Below are 18,483 nucleotides of genomic sequence, written 5' to 3' on the forward strand. Positions count from 1 at the left end.
GTATCGTTGTAGAGAGATATATCGTTATATTGTCGTAGCGAGGTTTTATTGTATTCCATGCATAAGCATGTCTATTATGTAAACTGACTCATAAAAGTAGAAGTCTGTAGAATAAGCATTTTTTTTAACCCAGGCTCTACGTAAAACCTTGTAGACATTTTTGTGCTAGTTAACCGCACATGCACCTCGTAAACTTTCTTGTGGAGAATTTCTAACGAATTTGTGCATGCCGGAGCGTGTGTTGTGAGCGTATGTGTGGCCCTAACGTAATTATGCATTCAGAGTTATATTGTTTCGTGTACTGGTGGTTTGTTGCCACCCATCTTTCACATTTTGAAGTGAAAATTGCCGACGCCCGAATTTTCGTATTATGTCAGTATCGTATTGAAGGTCTACCTGCTCTTTTTGACGTGTACTATCACCCCCCTCTAATTTTGGCGGTAAAATTCCGGGACAACCTGAATACGTGCGAATTCTAATCGACACTAGTAGGTTGGCCGTTCAATTCACTCTGATAGCTTCAGCTTTGTCATCTCCGATTACGAGTGACCTCAATCAGTAACCATCCTTGGCCATCGAAGGGCATGACAAAGGATCATTGCTGATTTAGTTCCTTGAATTCAGTCAACAGCCACGCGTAGTATAGGATTGTGCAACCTATACATCGTGCCATGAAAAGCCAACGAGCTGCAATTTCGACTGCGTTTTTTCTGCACGAAAATGGTTACTCTCACACGTGTCATTGCAAACATTAATCTTCTCACCGAATTTCACTAGGAAGTACTGGAACATCCATCTCACAGCCCAGACCAGCGATTTTTACTTGATGAATCCCCATGCAAGTCGGTGGGGGAGGGGGAGACGATAATGATTGCTGGGGGGGGGGGGGCATGATGATGATTATGTCAGTTTATGTACACGTATATACATTAAATCAATAGGCTCCACCTTTGACGGTGGGGGGGGGGTGCATCTCGGCCCATGGCAGTACCTCTATTTTCCTCAAAAACACATGACACTAGACTACATTAGCTCAAACGCGGATTTGAAGGATATTGTGGCGAACTGGTTGCTCTCACAGCACAATTCCTTTTCCAAGAAGGGCATACACTACTCTTCAGATCCAATAAAGCTACTTTCAACTCGATATATTTCATCTTCAAGGACACTTGTCATCTTTCCATTCCACCAACACTAATATTTTTCGAGTTCGTGCCGCAGACAGTCCCTTGGGGGCGATGAACCTCAATCCACCAACTCAAAAAATAAATAACGCGATGCCAACCTTTAAGATGAGAAGAAATATAACTTAAATATAAAACATAATAGAGATAAGAGAGAAATCTTTTCGTAGATGACTTATATATCTCTCGAAATATCAGATGCCGTATTTCGATTTCTTCCGCGTTCTTTTAGCCTTTATCTCCTGTGAAAGTATTATCATTCTTCCGACAGCGGGGTCCATTCATGGGATAAATAAAAAATAATCTAGCAGTTACCAGATACAATAAGTATAATATTTTGTGACAAATAGCGCCGTCGGTACAGACGGCGTCATCCGAATCTTTTCGTGCGCAAATGTATATATGTTACGGCTCACACGTCTGAAGTCCAGCGTCTTTGCGAAGTGGCCATTTTCTGAATCTAGGCAATGTGAGAAGTGGCCAATGGACTTGGAACGCAATACATAATGAAATAAGTATAATGTACATCAGCTGATTTTTCCGGCGGATTGGTGCAATTCTCCTTGATTGCAGCGATAAAGATCACTGACCAAGTTTTATGACAGCTCGATAAACGGAAAATGTTTGTCTTCTAGAAGCAGGAAGATAGCTCATTCCATAACACGCTGGCTGATCATTAAGAGTTATTCCTAGCATATTGAACTCGATATGCTTCCATAACGTGACGTCAGTCCTATCATGAAACTTGCGACGTGAATAAGATGCAATGACATCAAATATCGACGTAATCTGAAAGGGGGGGGGGAATACGGGAATATGAATGAAGCCTTGCCGTTGAAAATTAAGATGAATTGGTTGGTAATCAAGAAGTTATAGTAGATTATGTGCGTTAAAAATTTTTGTTTAACCTCTTTACGATCACGGACGTAATATCATGTCCAAACAAAAATGGAATAAATTCGAACAAGAGTTCTCTGTGTTTTCTTTCTTCTCTCTCTTCAAATACAAATACCAGATGTACCATCCGGAAGCTTTATAGTAACCATCATAAAATAATCCAAACATTTTTTTGGCCTCGAAACTGTCAAGACGTCTTCCTCCCAGCTATATTTTCGCACTGAGCCTTGCGCGTCTTAAGGGTAGCCTTACAAGGTTGTTTTTTAATGTTTTAGCTCAACTATGTACGTCATGGATACTCAAAACGATTCCCATAAACAGTATGAACTCGATAAAACAAAGCCCGAGAAATGCCCGGCAATTCTACGAATTTGTGAGAAAAATGGCTATGGCCCTCAATCAACGAAGATTAATTTAGTATCCTTGATTCTCTTTCCTGGCGGGGATGCTCTAATTTTCTTTTTAACTAACTTTTCTTCAGAATTATAACTTTTAGGTCAAATTATATCCTTAATCCTCTAGTTCAAAATGGAAAATAACAACAGAAGAGTTCCTGTTTTTAAACGTGTTAAGATTGATCGTCTTCACACAAGAGCTCTCTCAGCTTTTCAAGTGTCGTGAAAATGTTCGTGTGGGCGAGACACGTTTCGAGTAACCATATTTGACAGGCTAAAAAGCTGGCCGTGAATCAAGTACTTAATTATTAACTGGAGTCAGTCTTTTGCGTGAATAACGCCATTCATGTGTAATAATAGCTTTTTTTTTTTATAAAACTTAATTGATGATTGAAGTCAAAAATTAAATTAAAATTAAATTAATGACTGCATCAATTTATGATGAGCACTTTTTTTTTTCCGATAGTGTAAAGAGCTGCCGTTCCCCCCCCCCCCCCCCGCCCTCGAGATATTGAGATGTAAAATTTACGGGATATTATTAGAAGAATGAAGGTGCCGGAGGGATATGATCGAAGTGTTTGAAATTTTCAACGGAATGGGTAGGATGAACCATAAGTTATTGATACACCATCAATCAACTGCTTCGACAAGGGATACTCAAATCAAGGGATACCATTTCCGTTCAATAAGGGACAATTCAAGATTGTGTTGTCGCAGTGAGTTTTTCCTCAAATATGGCTGTGTTAATAAACGGAATAGCTTACCTCCGGCGGTCGTGAATTCTCTTCAGCTCACGGTCACAATGGTCCACGAAACACATAAGGTCAAGAACCGCTGGTGTAAATGTTGAGAAGTAATTATTTAGTGGGATGTGCCGGAATATGAGCGTTGGTAGGAGCTGTCATCTGTCTTGAAAAATATTTACGAACAACTATAACATAAAAAAATATTTTAGTGTTGTTGTGGATCTTTCACTTGCTACGGAGGTGAATTCAACGGAGACGACAGCTGTTATTAACGTTATTTATCCAGGCATTATTCATAATTGGGAGACTATAGAAAATGTTCAGCCCACCAGCGCTGTGCTATCATCCTACTCAAATTTAAATGAAATTCCAGACATTCATCTACAGACACCAACGCCCCCCATAAACATATTTGGTGGAAATTTCAACGACAAGATCTCATAGCCTCAAATTCAAATAAAATCTCAGATATAATCATTAAAGCGGTGGTTATAGTGAAGCGAAGAGAAAAGCGGTACGAGAATTGAGACTAGGAATAAAAAAATGCATAGGGGTCGTGGAAGAGACATCCGCGCATAGTAAAAGAGAAGGAGGATAGAGAAAATATGGCCGGAGGGGGTTTGAAATGCAAGGGTGCGATGATGATGATGCCTCCGCATAAGTGGGAAAGAGAGAAAGTAAAAAAAGGGGAGAAACGGACCAACCAGCAGATAGTGAAAATCAGCACATCCGAGGTAAAAACAAACCAGATTTTTCAAGTCGCTCACCTCGTTGAGTGGCCTCTTTCTCTTCTTTGTCTCGCTGCTCAAGTATGTGAGGTGTAGAAAAAACAATTGTTTTCATTTGGCTAGTCTCTATTATGCGACGCCCAAGAGATGATATACATACATAAGATATTTTCCCTAACGAGTTTGAGGTACCCACCGACAGACAGCGCCTTCACTTCCAACCCCTCTCATTAATGGCAGTAAATTGCAATACAGCGATATGGCCAGAGTTGGTGTTTGCTGGAGTAGTTTCAATTATGCACTCCCTTATACCTAGTGGTCGCCTTACTATGTGTTCGGCCTAATATAGACACCAACGCACATAAATTAAAATTTAATGAAAATTTCAAGGGCTTCCATGAGGAAACAAGCATTTCCGTAAATTAAATGTCTTCCCCCTCATGTGTTTCAAAGGAGACTTTCGCGAAGGATTTCATTTAAATATTTAAAAAAGTTTTCGAACACGTGGATCCAGACCATAAATTAACACACACAACACGTATTTCGACATCTTCTAAGAGCTTGATTGAATTCATTCCGCGGAAAATTGCGTTTAGAGTGGCATTTAGCGGTTACGACGCCGAAAATCAAATCTAGATCTAATTAGGATGAACGGAGAGATTATAAGTAGTAAGAGTATAAGTGTGAGGATTATAATAAATTTTCTTGGAATTGTGGACGACAGCAGCGAGTGGGTTTAGCTGATTAATTTATCGCATCTGCACGTTCACGTCTAGACCTAGTTTAATTAGGTGAATGCGGTTGTCAGGTCGGGAAACGCAAGTTTTCTTCCGGAAACATTAAAAAAAAAAAAAGAGAGAGAAGACGTATAAACACAACACACGCGTGCACGAAACAACGTTTTCGGTGATGAATACGCAATGAGAGAGATGGGAAACTGGATACGCCCTCGTATTTTCTACGCAACACCATTTGTTGATGTTATAACGACCATCATGGAAATGACGTTTTGTTCTCGAGCGAAAAAGGAATAAAATGACTTGGCCCCCCCCCCCCCCGCCCTGATGTTACGTGTGTATTGTTCTTGTCGGAAAAATGAACAAATATAATATATTCAGGGAAAAAAACTTTAAAATTAAATACGACCACTCTTTTCTTCTGAAAACTCTGTCCATTAGGAGAGCTGGCTCTTTCATTAATGTAGGTGAATGGTGTACGGGAAAGATTACGGTTTAAAATACAGTCGAATCCCGTTATAACGAACTCCAAGAGACCGGAGAAATCACTTCGTTGTAATGACATTTCGTTATAAAGGAATTCCAGGTGTTTGCGTTTTTCCTATGTAAACTTATTTGGAGGATTAGAAAAGTGTTCGTTAAAACGAGATTTTCGCTATAACGGTGTATTCGACTGTATATAAAAAGAATGATCCTATCCGGGTAGGTGGTAAATATACACAAGTGATTCCTTCAGAGAAGTTTAGTAGAAATATACAGTAGAACTTGGATAATTCGAAGTTTTTCTAATTCGAACTCTTACGAACCCTTCTTGAGTTTTATATCTCATTTGATGTTAAAATTCCTTGTTTAATTTGTTATACAGGGTGTCCTATAAGTGTTAATGCGACATGTATCTCATTAACCGTCCGTTGTAGAGGTATAGTTTCAACTTAGAAAAATGATCAAATGGCTTTCAAAAATTACCCTGTGCCAATGCTGAGAGTGAAAATACAGTTTGCAACAAAATAAAAAAAAATGTAAAATTTTATACGTCCCCTGTCCTCCAACTTCCAATTAGACATTTGTTCCAGTCTTTCCTGAGGCCAACCACGAAAAGTAAATTAATTAAATACCACGTTTCTAAGAGGAATATTTGGTGAGATATTCGAATTCAAAAAGCGAAGTGAAGTTGGAAAATGACAGCATAAATGAGGGAAAAAGCGTTTTCCGCGTTAGCTTTTGCTGTTCTTTCATAACTTTTATTTCCGATTTGGAATTGAAATAATTCAGCGGATATTGCACTTACAAACATGGAGTTTTTTCTGTTGGCCTCAAGAGATACAGAGCAATAACTTTTAATCGTTACTTAAAGGACATGGGGACCGTATAAAAATTAAGATTTTTTTCTTTATTTTGAGATACCTTGTACCAGTTTTGAGAGTGAAAAAAGCGTAATTTTTAAACGGCTTTCGAGCATTTTCTTTAATCGGAACTATAGCTCTACGACGGACGGTTGATGAGATAAAGGCCGCATTAATACCTACAGGACACCCTGTACACTACATTCAATAACAATTCTAACCCAAAAATATTTTGTGGCCTCCTCACCAATCAGGGTACTCCAGTGTACAGCAGCACATTATTTGGTGAACACAGTTTTATTTATTTATTTTTTCATCAAACCCTGGTCTATTACCATAAACCAGGTATATTTACTCTACAAATGTTATGTTAGTCTATAAATGTCATTTCTCTAAAATGGGTTGTCACATACGTTTCAATAGGTGTTGTACATTCGAGTTTCTGGCAAAACTTAGGTAGCAAAATAAGAGATTCTACTAGCTGATAAGCCCAAAAAGTCAAAGTCGAAGTTTTCAGGAATGAGATAAATTTAAGAAGTAGCATTTAGCAATAGAATTTAGCATTTAGCAATAGAATTTAGCATTTAGCAATAGAATTTAGCATTTAGCAATAGAATTTAGCATTTAGCAATAGAATTTAGCATTTAGCAATAGAATTTAGCATTTAGCAATAGAATTTAGCAAAATAATTCAGAATAAGAATTTAGCAAAATAATTCAGAATAAGAATTTAGCATTTAGCAATAGAATTTAGCATTTAGCAATAGAATTTAGCATTTAGCAATAGAATTTAGCATTTAGCAATAGAATTTAGCATTTAGCAATAGAATTTAGCAAAATAATTCAGAATAAGAATTTAGCATTTAGCAATAGAATTTAGCAAAATAATTCAGAATAAGAATTTAGCATTTAGCAATAGAATTTAGCAAAATAATTCAGAATAAGAATTTAGCATTTAGCAATAGAATTTAGCAAAATAATTCAGAATAAGAATTTAGCAAAATAATTCAGAATAAGAATTTAGCAATAAAATTTAGACGTTGAATTTAGCAATAGAATTTGGACATTAATTTAGCAATAGAATTTAGAATAAGAATTTAGCAATAGAATTTAGAATAAGAATTTAGCAAAATAATTTAGAATAAGAATTTAGCAAAATAATTTAGACATTGAATTTAACAATATAATTTAGCATTTGCCAATATAATTTAGCATTTGCCAATATAATTTAGCATTTAGCATTATAATTTAGCATTTAGCAATATAATTTAGCATTTAGCATTTAGCAATATAATTTAGCATTTAGCATTTAGCAATATAATTTAGCATTTAGCATTTAGCAATATAATTTAGCATTTAGCATTTAGCAATATAATTTAGCATTTAGCATTTAGCAATATAATTTAGCATTTAGCAATATAATTTAGCATTTAGCAATATAATTTAGCATTTAGCATTTAGCAATATAATTTAGCATTTAGCAATATAATTTAGCATTTAGCAATATAATTTAGCATTTAGCAATATAATTTAGCATTTAGCATTTAGCAATATAATTTAGCATTTAGCATTTAGCAATATAATTTAGCATTTAGCATTTAGCAATATAATTTAGCATTTAGCATTTAGCAATATAATTTAGCATTTAGCATTTAGCAATATAATTTAGCATTTAGCATTTAGCAATATAATTTAGCATTTAGCATTTAGCAATATAATTTAGCATTTAGCAATATAATTTAGCATTTAGCAATATAATTTAGCATTTAGCAATATAATTTAGCATTTAGCAATATAATTTAGCATTTAGCAATATAATTTAGCAGATTCATTTTTCTGCTCTTGCAAAAGTGAACGACTTTCTCACGAAAGAAGAACAAATAAAGGGAGCGACAGTAAAAAATCACTGCATTTTTCGACAGAAAATAATCCTGCATGCACTTTTATTTGTAATTCGTTTCATTTATGCGAGTATCATGTGTATCCATCCGTTTCCATAATGCATAATATGTGCGTCCGGTTTATTTCTAAACATTTTATTATTCAATAATTAATTAAGATTAAATTATAATTTCTTCATCTCCTGTTGTTTGCCATGTTTTACGGTATTCGTCATAAAATAGCACCGCTATTTTAACAAATGATTCATTTCCTCACTCTTAAATCGGAATCTCCGATATAAGTCGAATTAACGATAACTCGAAGTCTTTGTCGGTCGCTGCACGTTCGACGCATCGAGATTTGACTATTTTTGCGAAAAAATCGCTTCGGTAAAACAGAGTCAAAATGTATAAATTTATGTTTGAGTATTAAAATAAGCTTCAATATTAGGTATATTTTAACAATGTGTATTGTTGAAGTCTCCGTTTAAAAGCAGGAAACGGTGTTATATTTTGCAATAGGTAAAGTGTTATAAATTTTAGGAACAATGTAAAAAGCATGTTTTTAAAAGATATGTTTTCTATGTGAAGGAATCTCAAAGACCACATTTTTCATTTGGGTGGAGGAAACATTCATTTTGGGTGGGCAAAGTTTTTTTTGTTTTTATGCAGAAACGTTATTGCTTGATAGAGGACAAGTTGTAGTAAGTTTAGGATACATATTATATAAAGAAATATAATTTTGAAGTTGGGTACCCCTAAAAACTAGAGAAATTTGTATTGAATAGTTATAATTGGTAATAAGTTAGCCTTATAATCGCAGCCCCCATGTAAGTAGACCGTACTGTAATGATGAACGAATAAATTTTTCGAAATATATATCATATAATATACATAAGAGATTGAATTAGATTTCATTGCACATTATATATCTGTGTTGATCCTCTTAGAAAACCCGTCAGAAAAGGACAAATTCCGAGAAGAACGGAGACGTGTTTCAAATAAGTTCGGGGAATTCGAAACCTGGATAACACGTACTCTTGACATTTAAAATGAGAACCTTCGAGAATTTTCTCTCAACAAAAAGGTTTGCGCTTTTACTTTTGTAAATAAAAAGACTTTTCAAAAGAAACGACCATTTCACTCAAGTCTTTAATCCACTCGCGATACTTGGAACTGTAAAAGTTTCTTTAGATTCGGATAGAGATCTGCCGGATCAGAAAAATACAAAAACGAATACTGTTTATTTAGAGATCCAGGCTATCCTTCTACACATCAGTGTTTCTCAAACTATGTTCCGTGGTGATCGAAATATTTTAAATTATTTATTACTCCCTTCATTGTAAACTAAATTGAATCACTTGCTGAAAACACTGCATTTCGAAGCTTAAAATTAAGAAATATTCATTAAATTAAAATAATATCATATAATGATTTCATGCTGATCTATTATAAAAATTTAGTTATTTTTAACTGTAACTATTAGTGTTGGGAATTTTTCATGGAAATTTGCGAAAACATTTAAGAAGTTAAAAAACACTTTGATATATATTTAATATTTTGTTCTAAGCAAACCTATCAAAAACTTGGAATAAAAAAAGCAGTGTAATTTAATGTTAAAAAACGGATTTAAGAGCATGAAAGTTTTCAATAGCATAGAATTCTAATATTTATTTATTTTTCTTCCGAAATAGCATTTGAATTAATTAGGTATTTCATCTAGTTCACATTTTTCAACTTTATTTTGGAAAATTTCATTTCAGTCCGATTTTCATTCCACTATTCATTTACGAAACGTTACCCAAGAATACGTTTAGCTAACACAATAAATTCATGAACTATTTCACGCTCTTCAACGCTTTGTAAGGATTAGTGTTCTTCAAAAATTTTACAACTGCCGACCGGTAAGAAAACGGTTTCTTTCTTTCTTTCAAACCGAGCACAACTCCGGTCTAGCTGTGCCGGAAGTGTGAGTGTGCGTACCTAACAGTCTTATGTAGCGTATGTAGCGTTGTGTCTGAGTGCTGTCATCTATATTTCAGTATAATGATTGAATATTTGTAATGTTGTGGGCGGCCAGTTACTCTGTTTGGCGAGACTTTCCAACGGAGAGATCGGCGAGGATTCGCACTTTGAATTTAGGAACCACAGAAAACCAACTTAAGCCGACCACCACTGTAGCGCCGGTGGGTGAAAATGGTTGAAAATTTCCATGGACCGGCGAAAATAAGAGAATTTATTTGCGGATTAGCCGAAAATGAATGAATGGAAGAAATAATTTTTGAACTAGCCGCAAGAAAAATAAATGAAAGGGAAAAATTGTTTTCGAACCTGAATGACGGCTAAAATATAAATAAAAACCAATATGTATAGAAAGACGGTGTAGTATTTGTTAAGTGTCTTAAATTATTTAGCGGCTTTGTGAATTGATCGCAATGTTTCGTGGACCGGCAAAAAAAATTTCCACGAACAAGTGGATGAAAAACATTGGTTTGGACTACAAGCCAAATTCAATCAATAATCACTCAATTGACATCAGAAAAAAAAATATATTTTCAGTCATTGAAAATCAATGATAAATTAAAAATACGGTAAAAAAAATAAAGTGCATTACAATTTTAAAAACATGAGGAAAAAAAATATTAAATTTTGTATTTAAAATGTCAAAAACTATATAAAAACTACAAATGAGTCTCTAAATTAATTGACGATCTTGATGCATTCATAATATATAAAACAAACTGAAAATCCTTGTGGCAATACGCTATTTACTTCAATTCCCATGAGTATTAGTATTTACGAAAAGAACAAAATTTATGAACATTTTATGTACCAAAATTAATCTAAACCAAAGTTGAAAAATTAGTAGCTATACAAATACAAATACGACGCCACAACAGGCAAATTGCCCAACGAGGTGGCTGACTTAAGAACATCATGGATCCCCGAGCCATTTTTTGGAAGCCCTACCTACTACTACTGCAACATAATGAGATGCTATTAGCATCATTATTTTAATCATCCGAATTCAAATTTAGTAGTCAGTTTATTGATTTTATTAATTTATCAGTTTATTATTTGGTATTTCATTTTAAGCTAGCTAATAAATATCAACTGATAAATTACGAATTAAAACAATCTGAAAATAATTTAGAATTTTCAGATTAAAACTAAGATTCAAATTAGAATTTCCACCTGATTATAAATTAACACGTATTATAAAATATATACAAATGATATCGAATAAGGATAACATTTAGTCAATATACAGCATATTATCTGCAGCACATGATCATCCAAAATTTATTATTGCATTCTAATGTTTTCAATCTTGATTTTTAAAAGGTAATTCAAACAAAAACATTTTACATGAAACCCGTTTAAAATTCAAGCATGATTCTCGTAGCATTAATAATAAAATATTTTATAAATTTCTAAACACCCCACACACAACATAAAAAAAAAACTTTTTTAAAAGTCTCACCTTACTTTTTTATCCAATTATATTTTGAAGTGCGCTGTGTAAAGGAGAACACTTTTCATTACAGGAGATCAATGTTATAGAGAATGCTTTGCGCCGCTTCTTCAGCCAGTGGCGTAACGGAAAATGCAACAGATGATAGATAGTTTTATAAACATGGATGGGATGGTGTGTGTGTGCGTGAGTATATGAATGATCGTTTTCCACCCGTTGCTCGCTTCTTTACAACAGAGTAGGAAAAATTGTTTCCTCACACACGGACTGTTGGAAGCGCCTCCTATCGGCTCCCGTAAATTTTTAGTGAACTTTTTACTTTTTCCTGGAGAAAATTACTAGCTACAAGCATCTAAACACATTAATTTCCGCGGTTCTTGACGTTGTTTTTTCCAACTCGGGTAGCTTTTCTAGTAAGCGGTCAATAGATTCGGGTTAAATTATCATTGTAGAGCATAACATGCTGTTTTTAACAAATAGTTTCTGGTGAAAAATAACGAGTGGAGGATAAACGATGTGGTATACAGAACCTATTCATTAACTTACTATAGGAGTGCCAATAATATACGTGAGCCGTTTCACGTCGATGAAACTGTTTCGTCGAAGAGCTGTCATTAGTAAACACTTGACATGAAAGTCACACTTTCAAGACCTACACTGGCATTCAAATATTTTGAAATTGATCCATGCTTTAAATTCAAAATAAGTGGTAATTTTTTTAGAATCTGGAATGATTCTCATTGAGTTATGGTTTAATAAAAACATTTTTTCCATGTTATTTGTTCATGATCAACATAACCTAAAGATTTATTTACTCAGTCAATTAGAGAGAACCGAGCTACAAAAATACCCAACTTTGAATCCAGACCTGCGTATATAATCGTAGTAACATTTGATATACTTATAGGAACAAACCAAATTATAAGACCGTAGACCGTATCTTCCACTAGTTCTAGTCATCCCGATTTTTTCTTTTGTTTTTAAAAATTCTCCCTTTTTTTCCCTTCTACTTTCCAAGAAGCCAACGTAAATTTTGATTCTTTGATGAAATCAAGGATTAAAATTACTTTCATAACTTATTATTACATTCTGATAATTATGACTACTTATGAAAATATTAATATTCATTTCGTATATTTGTGTCACGTACAACGTTCTTTTTCTTTCTTGAACCTCGTTTCAATCCAATGCGATTCGCAGAAGCAGTAGCGTTTCATTTATTTTTCGATTTCAGTGGTAATCAGCAGTTTTGGTCATTTGTAATATAATTTCTGCAAATTCATGTATTTTCCCCCATTCTTGATATATAAGACTTCCGTATTTTTTCTTGAGGAAATATGGTCAGCTTAGTCAAGAGAATCATGCCACAGCTACAAGAAATCGCATGTGGGACCATCAGTCCATACTGGACCACCATCATGAAATTCAGTGTAAGTTAACTTTTTAATTAACAGTCAATGTTCCCAATTAGGAATATCGGTTTAATTAATTAGAAAGAAAAACTTTTTCTTACACGTGAAAAACATTTTTCCCCCCCGTGAAAGTACGAGATTCCAAACAATTTACAAAAAAAAAACCTTTCATTCATTTCAGCATTTTTATGTCATAAATTCAAGTTGTTAAATTTCCTATTTCTTAAGAAGTAAAATTTAATTTTTGTTTTTGTTTTTTAGTTCAATGTTGTTTCTATGGACATGGGCAAGTCCAGATAACATACAGGGATTTTTTTTAATGGATTTTGAGGTTAATATCTCTAAATCAAAGAATTAAAAAGGGAAATATACAACAGAAAAAAATTAAGAAAGTCAATTCGAATCTTAATTAAGCCGGCACATATCTACTCTCTACCAATAAAAATGCATCTATATCATTACAAAGTTTTTTTTTTCTTTTCGCCTTCAAGTTGTACAGCAATGATCTGAACACCCTGCATAATCAGAGTATAAAAAATATATCAACATCAATATCTATGGAAATTAGATAAAAACTAGACAATTTTCATAGGAGATTCTGATGAGGATAAACTAATAGGTGGTTTCCCACATACTAGCGTGTATTACTAACATATGCATGAATATTTACATACATGAGTTATTACAAAGTAAATAAAATCTTCCAAGGAATATTTAGCAATTAAATCAAGACCTAGGACCAACAGAACGTTGATATGAGGATCAGTTGGGGATGAATTTTTAATAAGTAGGGGGAAAAAAAATGTGTAATTAGAAAAATTGATAATATATCCCATTTATTGACAGCATAATCCACGGAAACATCATTATTCACTGTCTGCGGTTAAAGCGGTTTCCACTGATTGTATATAAGAACCGGAACCGTTTCATCTCGAAGTTAAATACTTCCAAGAGTTTTACCATAATTTATTTTTCTCTCTACCCGTTTTAACGACTTACTGCGAAAAACCGTAAAGGAAATGCAACTTTAACCTGCAATCTGAATTTAAAACGGCTTTTACTTCTATATATAAAGCATCTCCGTAACTGCTGGGTAATCATAGGAAATCATGCTTTTAAAATACCGCAATTTAGTTATTACAATCAATGCTGCTTATTAGAATCACGGATAATGTTATCGTTTTAGTATTGTTATGACTGTTGCAAAGAACGGAAAGGAACAATATCATAACATGGCAGAAAATTCGTTTGTAGTTATTGGGATTTCGGATAACGTTATCAATTGTTTCGCGTTGGAAGTTTTTTTTTTGTTTTGCGCATTCCCTTCTGAAGCTGAAGTTTAACCAAACTCAGTTTTTTTCTGTTATCTTTATCAGGTTGCAAGACAATGTAAGAGGCTAGAAGATGTTACCTCCCTTCTTTTTGTTGACAAAAATTTCCGTAGTTGTGGACAATGTCGTAATCAGTCCGTAGTATTCGTTGTGATCCATGTGTACATGTGGGGCTAATTTTGCAATGGCCTTACAATAGTGAAGACATAGGTAGTAGACATACACTAGAGTCTCTATAATTTGAGTTTCGGAAGTTACAGATTTCTTATAATTCAAGCTGCTGGAATTTTTCAGAAATCGCTTCTGTATTCGATAACAGCACGACTTGTTTCGATTTCGCTACCAATGCGAGTGATTCCAGTTCGAAGGGGTCTTTGACAGCAACTAAAGAGATACTGACCCCTTAAGGTGGGTGGGGGTCTTTAGTGGATCCACAGGACAGAAGTTTCACAGGCCCCTCCCTCTATAGTAAATTTACATTACAGTGCAAAAATAATAATACTTGTAATGAGCATCCATATGGGGGGGCCCCCCATGATTGGAGCCTCTGCCAATTCTCCTTACGAGGAGGTCACGTCTTTGCAATCGTAATATATAATGAATTAAGCCATTGAATCAGGAACAGAACTGGTGAGAGTAAATACGAATACGTAAGAGCAAATGAAAGACAATTATTTCAATTATAAGGAAAAATAGAGAACAACTATATTTTATAAAACGATAACAATTATATTCATCATACACATAAGTTCCTGTTCAACGTTTACTTCAATTACTATTTCCATAACTTCACGCAAGGTAAAAGCCAATTGTGCCTCCTTCCCCCACCCTTCTGAAAGTTATTTACTGTGTTTTTCGAAAAATCCGAGTTTTCAGTAATCCGAGGTATTCTCGGTCGCGCTCACCTCGAATTATCGACACACTCTAGTGTATGACAAGAAAAAGCCCTTTTCTTCAGTTCTTGAGCAGTTTCTTTCAGTTTTTTACGAGCGAATTTCTCAAGGGAATCTATGAAACATATTGTGTTTATCAAAAACTATAGCGTGATTCGTAATATTAATTATAATCATCTTCTAACACCTCACAGTAGCTGAACAACAAAAATGCGGGATTTTAGATCAAATAGAAAAAAATTTCCCGTGTTAGAATAGAGTAATGAAAATGGAATGTGCACGCGCGCGCGAGTTTTTGAACATTTCTTTTAAATAGGAACCAGACTTTATTCAATCAAATTCATTCAAAAACACAATACGATATGATGTAAAATACGATATATCTAAACATATACAAGTGAATCGATATATATGAGTTGTCAAGGGGTAAATTATTGTCAATCATCAGTCACTCTTTTTTTGCAACCAATTATGTAGGAAAGAAAAACAGCGTTGTTCCGATTCACCAATTCCCATTTATCACTCGTCCCGTTCAACCATACGTGATGTATGGTCACAGGACTTGTAAACGGGTTTTTAGATATAGTTATCGATCGGTTATTGTTATCAGAAACCCGGAGTCCCGATGTGAGTCCATTAAGCGGCATGGACTGTATTTTGAATGGAAGAGAAGATGATACAAATAAATGGAGAAGAGATAATTGACTGAAGAGGTGTAATTATTCATAACTAGAAAACAAGTATGGACCAGAATACAAATACAAATACAACGCCACAACAGACAAAATGCCCAACGAGGTGGCTGAATATCAATATATGGTCGATTTCCTTGTTTATTATTTCATGATAAATTATCCGAATGAATAATACATTTCTTTTAAAATGAACGCACTTCTTATAAACAAAGAATAACTGATTGATTTTTCCGTGTTAATGTATTTTCTCTCGTATTGAATTCTACAGAAATGATTCTCCATTTTACTTTTTCTTCTAAAAGATAGATTTCACCGATAGATTTTCTTCTTCAAAGAAGTTGCGATCAAAAGTTTAATAACCGTAAAAACTGATCGTATTCGATCGTCGGAACTAAATTATCATCAATCAGGCAGATTCGTGTTATTTGAAAGATTTTATATTATTTCCATTTCGATAACAAATAAGGTGCCTGATGGTAATACGTTCGATTTCTCTTGTTTTTTTATTTTTTATTTTGAAAAGAATTCAGCAGATGGTGCTCATATTTAATGGTAACTGCATGCTTACAAGGAAAGAGTCCCAAGGTATCGTCCTCAAAGAAATATGGAAAAAATTAAGTACATTCATCTTATCCAGAAACACATAAAAACAAAACAAAATTAGCGGAGGATTGCAATTTTTTAAACCGCAAAAGAAAGCTAAAAATGATAACAGTTGGGTACTTATCGCCTCTTGCGCTTTTTGGCGATATCAATAAAAACTTATTTTTTCACTTTCTTTTCTCCAGCTTCTCTGTTCTACAAACTAGTTTCTCTTCTTTCCACTCTTCTTTTTCTGTGCTGTGCTAATTACCACACTTGAAATATCTTTAGTGTGCTGTTAGCTGTACCTGGTCATGCAATGTTTGAATGACGTCACACTAGGATTGCAGGATTTTTAAATCCATTTTTGGCTTCTCTATTGGCGTTCAAAAAATATTAATATTTACATTTGTTTTTCGAGTGACCCATAATAATTGCACGGGGTTTTTTAAAATATTTTTGTGCATGTTTACATATATAAGTAGAATCAGTAGTAACATTTTCAAAAGTTTTTGAAGAATTTATCTTGGCACCCTTTCCTTGATAAACACATGCTCTGATTTATTTTGAATGAATGTTTGCAATGCATAGTTTTGTGTTATCAAGAAACTCAAGTTGTTATTTTCTTAGTTGCTTGCATTTCTTTACACGTTCTTCCATTCCTCAATTTTAATTCCTTTGATCTACGCATGTGCAGTTTTTTATGATTGTTTTCACTGTACTTAACGTGCTTAGGCTTGTTATAAAAGTTAGTCTGTATATAGTTTTCTTTAAACATTAAATTTATGTATTTTTAATAAGGTAAGTTTTATTGTGGTTTTTGCAATATATATGGCGAAGTGACCTATTCTGCTAAACGAAAGGTGGTGATGATAGATGAGCCCAAGTGGAACATGAAACACCTTACCAACACTGTCCTATAGCGATCCGTTTTTGAGTTATGGTGAATAATCGATTTGGGGGGGGGGGGAAAACCCAGATTTGGGAAGTTTTTGCAATACCTATATCCACACACTAAGCACAGATTTGGAAAGAACAGGAAAAAGTCCTATAAGGTGACACCAATTTCATTGAAATATCTGGATTTAATTGTGAACTGTAAGAGCTGAAATATTGGCAAAGTGCAAAAGTGAATTGTCGCCAAAATTTTTAATCGCAAAAATCCGCAAACACTCTTGTATAGCTACAATCGATCAAATTCACCAAAAACTTGTGTACCAGCTTTCGAGAAAGAGCCTACAATAAACCATATCAAAATAAAAATCGAGCACCTAGGTTTGAAAAAAAAGAACCATATCGGTGTTCTAGTTCAGGAGAAATTTAGCTCGAAACATAACTCGAAAACAGTTGGAGATAGGACAAGGTTGGTGGAGTGTTTCGTGTTCCACTCAGGCTCGTCTATCATCACCCCCCCCCCCCTTTCGTTTGGCAGAACTTGTCACGTTCACCCTGTTTACCAATTGTACACGAGTAAATATCAACGGCACTTTATGTAAGAAGTTCATGCATTCATGCAAAGTAATTTTGAATTTTTCAACATATTTGTATTATGAGGGAAATAATTTTTTTTTTTGGGGGGGGGGGTTCTAAACTCATTTAAATCTTTATTTCACTGCCTGTATTTTGATTAAAAAATCGTTAAGTGAAATGTTTGAAAATTTTTCTTCCAAATCAAAAAATTTCTTTGATTATATGTCTATTTTTATTGAAAACATCTTGCAAAGTGTCTGTTGGTTTATTGTACGCTTATTGAATTGGCCAAATTTATCCGATTTGCTCAAAATTATCATTTTTTATAATACGGACAAACTGTAATAAAATAAATTAATAATTCAATAATTAGCATTACCCATTTCGCAAAGGCCACACATATTATGTTTCTGTTTTAAAGTATTTCAAGATATTTTCACAATCATTTTTTTTCTTTTATTGGTAGTTTTTTGAACCGGCTTTATGAAAAATCATCAAAGCTTGGCAAAGCCATATCACCTTTGGTAGTTTAACCTTTGTTTTTATTCAAATATTGAACTTCCTGGTTTTGCAGAGATTGTAGGTCATCAGCTCTGAAGTACAGCAGACTCTCGTTATTCCGGCACATATGAGACCAGGGTGTGCTGGATTATCTAAATCGCCGGAAACTGGAAGTTAGATGAAAAAGCCCATTTGAATAATAAAGTAGATCTTAT

The 18,483-nt window shown here is 34.1% G+C and overlaps 1 protein-coding gene across 2 annotated transcripts in view; it reads right to left on the reverse strand.

Annotated features, from left to right (window-relative positions):
- LOC149088183 (uncharacterized) overlaps positions 1–11,586 on the reverse strand; it is a 42,266-nt gene extending 30,680 nt beyond the window's left edge. The window contains exon 1 of one of the 2 annotated variants that reach the window (XM_089245380.1): positions 11,399–11,586. The gene's annotated coding sequence lies outside the window, so the exon portion shown is untranslated. Of the gene's footprint in view, positions 1–11,393 lie in introns of both variants that reach the window. The other variant, XM_089245385.1, reaches the window with a different exon arrangement.
- Between the last annotated feature and the right edge of the window lie 6,897 nt (positions 11,587–18,483).

The sequence above is a fragment of the Pholcus phalangioides genome, unplaced genomic scaffold (genome assembly GCF_987345545.1).
Source record: "Pholcus phalangioides strain wild (caught in Gottingen) unplaced genomic scaffold, Ppha-v1.0 ptg000003l_1, whole genome shotgun sequence".
Lineage (NCBI taxonomy): Eukaryota > Metazoa > Arthropoda > Arachnida > Araneae > Pholcidae > Pholcus > Pholcus phalangioides.